The following is an 8,007-nucleotide window of genomic DNA, read 5'->3' as shown; positions in this document are numbered from 1 at the left end:
CGAGGTGGGCGGGGAGGGAAGCGCGGACGTTTTTCGCTTCCCTCGGGGCAATCCCCGCCTACGCCACCTCCCTCGGGGAATGTCCCGCTGCTTCTCTGGGCAGCCCGGCGGCGCGTCCCCCTAAGGAAGCGAGAGAGCACTTCTGGATTGGGGACTGAGCCGCGCGAGAACCAGCGGCCCAACACTGCAGGCGGATCCATCCACCTGGTCTCCTCTTCCCTATCTGTAGGTGTTTTGTTGTTGTTTTTAAAACATTTTTATTAAAAGTTTGAGAAATCAATTAACAAATCATAGCAAAATACAAATTAACGATTGTTCCATTGAAAGCAGTCCCGGTGAGTTCCAAAGGAGCCTTAACTCATACAGCATAATTTACCAACTATTTCACGCCAGCACGCCTTTCCAAAGATTTCTGTGCGTTTATGCCAGTACATTTCCGAGCACAATTCAAAGGGTTGGTGCTGACCTTTAAAGCCCTAAATGCCCTCCGCCCAGTATACCTGAAGGAGCGTCTCCACCCCCATTGTTCAGGCAGGACACTGAGGTCCAGCGCCGAGGGCCTTCTGGCGGTTCCCTCAGTGCAAGAAGTGAAGTTACAGGGAACCACTGTAGAACACCCTCCCATCAGATGTCAAGGAAATAAACAACTATCTGACTTTAGAAGACACATGAAGGCAGCACTGTCTAGGGAAGTTTTTAATGTTTGATGTTTTATTGTGTTTTTAATATTCTGTTGTGAGCAGTTCAGAGTGGCTGGGGAAATGCAACCAGATGGGCAGGATATAAATTATGATGATGATTATGATGAGTATGATGATGATTATGATGGTAGTGGTCTTCATAGATCAGGCAACATGCAGGTGACATGCCAGTTTTTCTGCTAACCCAACAAGCATGACCTTCGCCTAATTTCCAGCATTCAACCACTATGAATGCTGGCCTGCATGGCTCAGTTGGTTAGAGTGTGGTGCTAATGATGCAAAGGCTGCAGGTTCGATCTCTGGGGCAGCTGCATATTCCTGCATTGCAGAGGGTTAGAATAAAATCATGAGGTTGGAAGGGACCCCGATGGTTATCTAGCCCAAGCCCCCTGCAATGCAGGACTCTTCTTGCCCAACGTGGGATATGAACCCAGGGCCCTGAGATTAAGAGCCGACCGACTGAGCTATCTCAGCTGGTTGGACTAGAAATTCTAGAAAATCACTAGATTATCCTCAGCGCCCCTTCCCAATCTACAATTATATGGTTCTCTGCTTCCATCCCTACTGCTGCTGTTTGCAGGTGTCTGTTGAGGCTCAGCCCTTTCTTGGGTGCTGTGGCGGCATATCTGTGGGGCAGGATCAGTGCCAGATTTACATATAAGCTAAACAAGCTATAGCTTAGGGCCCTACTCTCTTGGCCCCCCCCCCAAAAAAAAATTAAATGAAAAAAACCCTGGATGTACAATTCCAAAATATAAGATAAAAAAATAAGATAAAATAAAACGTACATACAGCAAGTGTTTTGTGTTGTGTAGACTCCTATGGTGTAAGTAATGGGCCCTGCCTGCTAGCCTGCTCCCTAAAATATCACTATCACTATCAATATACTGTACTTCTTAATTGTATTTCACTATTAATATACTCCTTCTTAATTGTATTTCAGTTCAACAATTACCTTGATAAAATACACATTTTGTTATGTGCAAATGGCTTTAGATACCTGTTAGGTCCATAAATTACCATACTGTATAGCATATATTCAACACAAAAAACAGCGGAAATTTGTTGTTGACTAAGGACAGCTGGACATATAAAGGGCCCCCATTACCTTCAGTAGCTTAGGGCCTCATCAAGCCTAAATCCAGCCCTGGGCAGAGTGGAGTCCACATGTCAGTTTCCAGTGGGGTGTATGTATGCAATGTCCTACCCAAGCCCCTTGTCAAGCTCTGCCAAAGAGTAAAGTTCACTAGTTGTGGGGCGGAGAGCCTTTTCGACTAGTGTGCACGCGGAAGCGTTTAGGGGTGTATTATTGATGGAGGTGGCAGTATTTATGCTGGTGGGCGTTAGGATGCCCACCTGTCACCATTCTCTTGTCTGTCTCCGTCTAGCAGATTCGGAATGAAATGTCTCAACCACAGTTGTTTTAAATTACTTTCACTTAAATTACTTAATTCTTTTGACCTAAGCGAGCATTTCAGTTTCAAATATCCTGATTACTTCTACTTTCAATTTAGCTTTTCCTTTTTTTACCTGATTTAGGGGGGCAGCGGCCCCTCTGGCTATGCCCATGGGAGCTGGGGAGAGACAATTGAGGTTTAGTATGCTGAGGAGTGGGGGGGGGACTTCCTCCCCCCTGCTCACTATGCTAGGCCTGGAGTGGGTGTTGTCATCCAATGAAAGGGATTACCAGGGGATTCTGCCAGAGGAAGGGAGATGGTGTCCCTCTGGGGGCTGTCGGGGGGGGTCTTTCCTTCCTCTCCCCCAGCAGGGCTCTTCTTTCGCCAGTCATCAGGGTCTCTGCCGCTGCCCCTCCTCACAGAAGCGCGTCCAAACTCCCAAGGGAAGTAAGTCCATGCGCGCCCCTTGATGATATTCTGCTAGTTCTAATACTGACCCGTGACTCAGATTTAGTGTGTGTGCCTGTGTTTGCCTTGTATATTGTTGGGGAAAGCCAAGTGTGAGTGTGTGTGGGGGGTGTGTCACAGCTAAGGTCCACCTCCCAGCTTCAGCTTCAGTTTCAGGGGCTGGAGAGGATAAGGTGACAACACACAGGGGCGTTTATTATTATTATTATTATTATTATTATTATTATTATTATTATTAATACCCCGCCCATCTGGCTGAGTTTCCCCAGCCACTCTGGGCGGCTTCCAATCAAGTGTTAAAAACAATACAGCATTCAATATTAAAAACTTCCCTAAACAGGGCTGCCTTCAGATGTCTTTTAAAGATAAGATAGTTCCTTATTTCCTTCACATCTAAAGGGATGGCGTTCCACAGGGTGGGTGCCACTACTGAGAAGGCCCTCTATCTGGAAGCGAAATGCCACCTCTCGCGTGCCCTGTGTCTGCCACCACCGTCTTTCTGACCTTTGGCCGGAGGGGATCCTAAGAGTCCCTGTCTTGAGTTTTCAGGATGACGTCACCGGACCACTGGTCACATCATGGGTCTTGATGAAAAGGCTCCACCCCACCCCCAACCGGTCAGAAGCGGCACGTCTATCCTCAGGCAGCGATTGCCGTGGGGTCGGGGGAGGAGAAAGGGCTCGACTTCCCCTCTGCTTTGGGACAGCTGGGAGAAACCCAAACTGCAGTCTCGGCCGGCTTCTTCTTCCGCCACAGTTTCACAGGAAACCCCAGAGCGAAAACAACCGAAATGGGGAAGGGGGAAAAGAGAGAGGCTTAAAAGAAAGAAGTGGCGCTTCGAGAAACGAAAGAGGCAGCAGCGCAGAGGGGTGCGGAGGGGTTGGCAGGGCTGGGCAGGGGCAGGGGGGCAGCTGCCCACCAATCAATACAAATCAATACCCTAACAAAAGCCTGCCCCGCCCCGCAATCCCGGCTACTACACCCATGGCTGGATTAACAATCGCTCAGTGAAATATACTCAGAGTCGCAAAGTGATTTCATGCTCTTTATTCAGCTGATAGTGGTGAGGAGGAATGAATGAAAGTCCCCTCAAAGTATCTGCTTTATATACATTATTTACACAATGGGCTGCACATGATTGGCTAATTCCGGAATTCTACTGTAAGTCAATCAGGTTGTGGATTCACTTCAATCTGGAGCATGATTGGGTGGTTCCTGACAACCAATCATACTGCTGCATTGTTCTAGGACCAATCAGACTGCTGCATTCTGAATCCTATTGTTCTAGGACTAATCAGACTGCTGCCTTTTGGATCCTATTGTTCTAGGACCAATAAGACTGCTGCAGTTTGGATCCTATTCGACTCAGTACATAACACTCAGACATCAAGGGAAGGCGGGCACCGCAGAAATATTCAATTGCTGGATTTACCATGGACTTTGCAATTAGAAAAAGGCGCCCCAGGGTGCCATGGTCCACTAGTTGAAAACCACTGCCATAGAGGCTGCGCACGGAGCTCCATTTCTCAGTCCTCCTGCCATACAGCCTTAGAGATCACCAGGGGGAGCTCTGGAGATGGGAAACTTAGGAGAAAGCTCCTGCAAAACTGCCTGACCTCACCACACACACACACACACACACACACACACACACACACAGGGATTTGAGTACAGTGCATCAATAACACTTAAAGCCCAACAGGGACATTACCTTAACACTCCAGACACCAACCTGCTTGCCCCAAGTGACCTCCAGGATGGACAGCAACAGATGAAGGTGTTCCGAATGTGGAACTGCAGCCCTAAGGAACACCTCACATACTGCTCTTCTCTCTGCTATGCAGCTGCCAAAAGTACAGGAGCCCTGCTGGAGCAACCAGCTGGCAACCCCATACGTAAACCTTTGCCATCCTATCCCATAAGTTCTGTGACAAGCGCAATTACCAATATCCTGCCTAGTGCCCTAGCCCTGACCTGATACCAGAGGACGAATCAGACACTCCACAGGTTGAGGATCTTAAGGAGCAGGCAGGGCTCCCTGCATTCAGTTCTGAGGGACCCTTTGAACTCCCCCAGCTCCCAGTTTATACTGGACGATGGAACAGTCAGAGGAAGGAGCAGACTTACCCTGTCTTTGAGAGCGCCAGCAACAACAGCTTTGGTTCCAAGCCAAAAAGCAAACCACACAGTATGTGTCCACACAGCCCTAGTTGTTGGTCTTCTTATGAGTAAGTGATCCCTGTTGCAACTGTGCTTAAGGGGAAGGCCGGAGCAGATGAGGTTCCCCTCTTGCTGACAGCAGCACAAGTCTCTGGGTCTTGTTCCTGAGTCTTGACCTCCTGCCTTCTGTATCTGCCTTCAGCTCCCTGTGATATTGACCCTGGAGTTGCTGCCTGACTTTGTCTCTGGGTCATGTTTGGACTTAATCTGACTCACTGCACTTGACCTTGGCTTGTTTGGACTGTGTGCCCTCCTGCCCTCCTTGGTGCATACTTTGGTGAAGACTTCTGCCTTCTGTAACTGGGACCCTAGCCTCCTCCTGTTGGATTCAATGGCTCTGGAACCAGCTCTTTCTGTTGGTGAAACAGTAGCTGCCAGCAAAATAACTCTCTGTCTCTGCCCCTGTATCTGCAATATGGGACAATAATGTATCAGCAGCCCGCCTTACAGGACTGCTGTGAGCAGCTGAAGCATGCACCACCGGGCATAGCACTTCAAACACTCAAAAGCACTAATACAGTGGTACCTTGGGTTAAGTATTTAATTCGTTCCGGAGGTCCATACTTAACCTGAAACTGTTCTTAACCTGAAGCACCACTTTAGCTAATGGGGCCTCCTGCTGCTGCTGCGCCACCGGAACACGATTTCTGTTCTCATCCTGAAGCAAAGTTCTTAACCTGAAGCACTATTTTTGGGTTAGCGGAGTCTGTAATCTGAAGCGTATGTAACCTGAGGTACCACTGTACAAACACGGAAAATAATTATAGTTGTGTCCAAACTGTAAATGCTGTGTGGGAGGGGTTGGGGTGCATACTGAAACTTTAGGTTTTGTGCAATTAACATGGATTAAAGTGCTATGTTGCCCTAGCACAACAAGTCCCTGTCTGGGGGGGGTGGGGAGACGGAATATAAATATAATAATAATAATAATAATAATAATAATAATAATAATGTCCACTGGAAAAGAAAACCCAACCCAAAGTGATATTTGAAGTTCCTTCAGATGACCTATTGAGGATTTATTTTGAGTTGCTAGCACAAAGCTTACATGGAGGTTAGAATATATCTGGTCTTCACTGAGCATTCATCCTGATGTCCTTGCAGAGTGTTCATATACCTTCCCATTGGTAATTCATTGCCCCACACTTCAAAATGCAGACTCCCATCACTTTCTAAACTGCAAAAAGTCCAGGTTTTTTTGGTGTGTGGATTTATTGTGCTTGGGCGATATATCTCTTTAGTCCTCTTCAGTTGTATGTGCTTTAATCCCTTCTGCGGGGTACATTTTAAGTCAGGAAAGTGTTGGGGGAATGCACAGAGAAATATAGGGTGAGTGAGTGATTACTTGGAAGATGTGTCAGCACCCCACAAGGAAATCAGGGCGAGTGCTTATTCTTTTATAACTGCCCTGTAAACAAACTGGAACGAATGCTCAATATAAACTTGTCAAAGGCTATGCACTTATGTGGAGTCACAATAAGTAGGGTGTCTCTGAGCATGTGTAGAATGCCATTGCATAACTGTGGTCAGCCCTCACAACTTTGGCTCTGTGAGAGCAAGGACTCCCATGCAGGGCCGGATTTAGGTTTGATGAGGTCCTAAGCTACTGAAGGTAATGGGGCCCTTTATATGTCCAGCTGTCCTTTGTCAACAACAAATTGCCGCTGTGTTGAATATATGCTTTATGGACCTAATAGGTATCTAAAGCCATTTGCCCATAACAGTCCATGCAGAATGTAGGTACCCTGTATATAGAAATGAGCAAACCAGTGATATTTTAGGGAGCAGGCTAGAAGGTGGGGCCCATTACCTACATCATAGGAGCCTACACAACACAAAACACTGTTGCTGTATGTAGGTTTTATTTTATTTGTTTTCTATCTTATATTTTGGAAATGTGCACCCAGTTTTTCCCCCCTTTAAATTTTTTTGGGGCCCCCAAGAGAGTAGGACCCTAAGCTATAGCTTGTTTAGCTTATATGTAAATATGTAAATATGCTCCCATGGCAACGAGGAGCCTTTCCAAATCTGAGCCGTGCTCCTGTTCTTTGTTGCAACTCAGCTCCCAGTGAGAGACAGAGATGGGCTGGAGGCTTGAAGAGGCAGGAACAGCTTCCTACCTCCGCCTGACGTTGCCATTGCATCTTGCAGAGTAGGCTGGCCGAAACTGTCTTTGCCAATGTATCCTCTGTGGGAGCTTGTGACACCAGCCCATCAGTATGATGAGTGAACTGGGAAGCAGCTTTTGTAATGCTTTTGCCACGTAAGAGCAGTAATTGGTTTCCTCGTCCTCAGGTGCTTCCGGCCTCCCTCTGCTCTGCCAGACAAGACGATCAACCGGTTGTGTAAGGCTGGTGCTTGGGAAAGGCACCTCAGCAAAACATCGAACAGTGCTCAGGATGACCAGCTGAGCCTGGCGGCAGGCAAGGACAGGTCTTAGCGCTCAGACGTCCCCCACTGGATATAGCCCACATTTGGACTTAGTACAGAAGAGGCCTTTCATCTGCTACTGACTCATCCAAGAACCCTTCCCTTTATTCTGTGACTCTGCTACATTTACTCAGGACCTTTTGGTCAAAAACACATCTCTGAGCGTTTAGTCATGGTACCTGGCTGGAGAGATGGGTTGCCTCTATTGTCCCTGCAGCAAGCTCCTTCTTTGGGGGTCTCTCCCCATCATATGTACAACAGCCAAGGAAGAGCCTTGTCAGTAGTGGCCCCAGTTATGTGAAACACCATCCTCTTCTGAGATGCCCAACGTATTTTTTTTTTTGGGGGGGGGAAGCTGCAGAGATGGCTTGTTGGTAACACAAGGCTACCTGAGGTAAATACCCCCTAGTGGTAATCTTATAATAAACGTAAATAATCTATCATTTGCTACACTCAGACTTGCTTCAGCGTGCTTAAAGTGTCGGACTGCGATCTGGGAGACCAGGGTTCAAATCTTCACACAGCAATGAAGCGCACTCACTTTCAGCCTAACCTACCTCACAGGGTTGTTGTGAGGATAAAATGGGAAGGGGGAGAACTATGTATGCCACCTTGAGCTCCTTGCAATAGTAGTAGTAGTAGTAGTAGTAGTAGTAGTAGTAGTAGTAGTAGTAATAAATACTCATCTCAGAGAGGCTTGCCTGGCTAATACCTATCCTGATGTCATTTCAGTGCCAGGCAAAGGTGTTTCTTTATTTTATCCTGTCTTTTAGTTCAGTCTGTTTCATTTT

The sequence above is a fragment of the Podarcis gaigeae genome (genome assembly GCF_964106915.1).
Source record: "Podarcis gaigeae genome assembly, chromosome: 15".
Taxonomy (NCBI): domain Eukaryota; kingdom Metazoa; phylum Chordata; class Lepidosauria; order Squamata; family Lacertidae; genus Podarcis; species Podarcis gaigeae.
Note: the sequence above shows the minus strand (reverse complement) of the source record.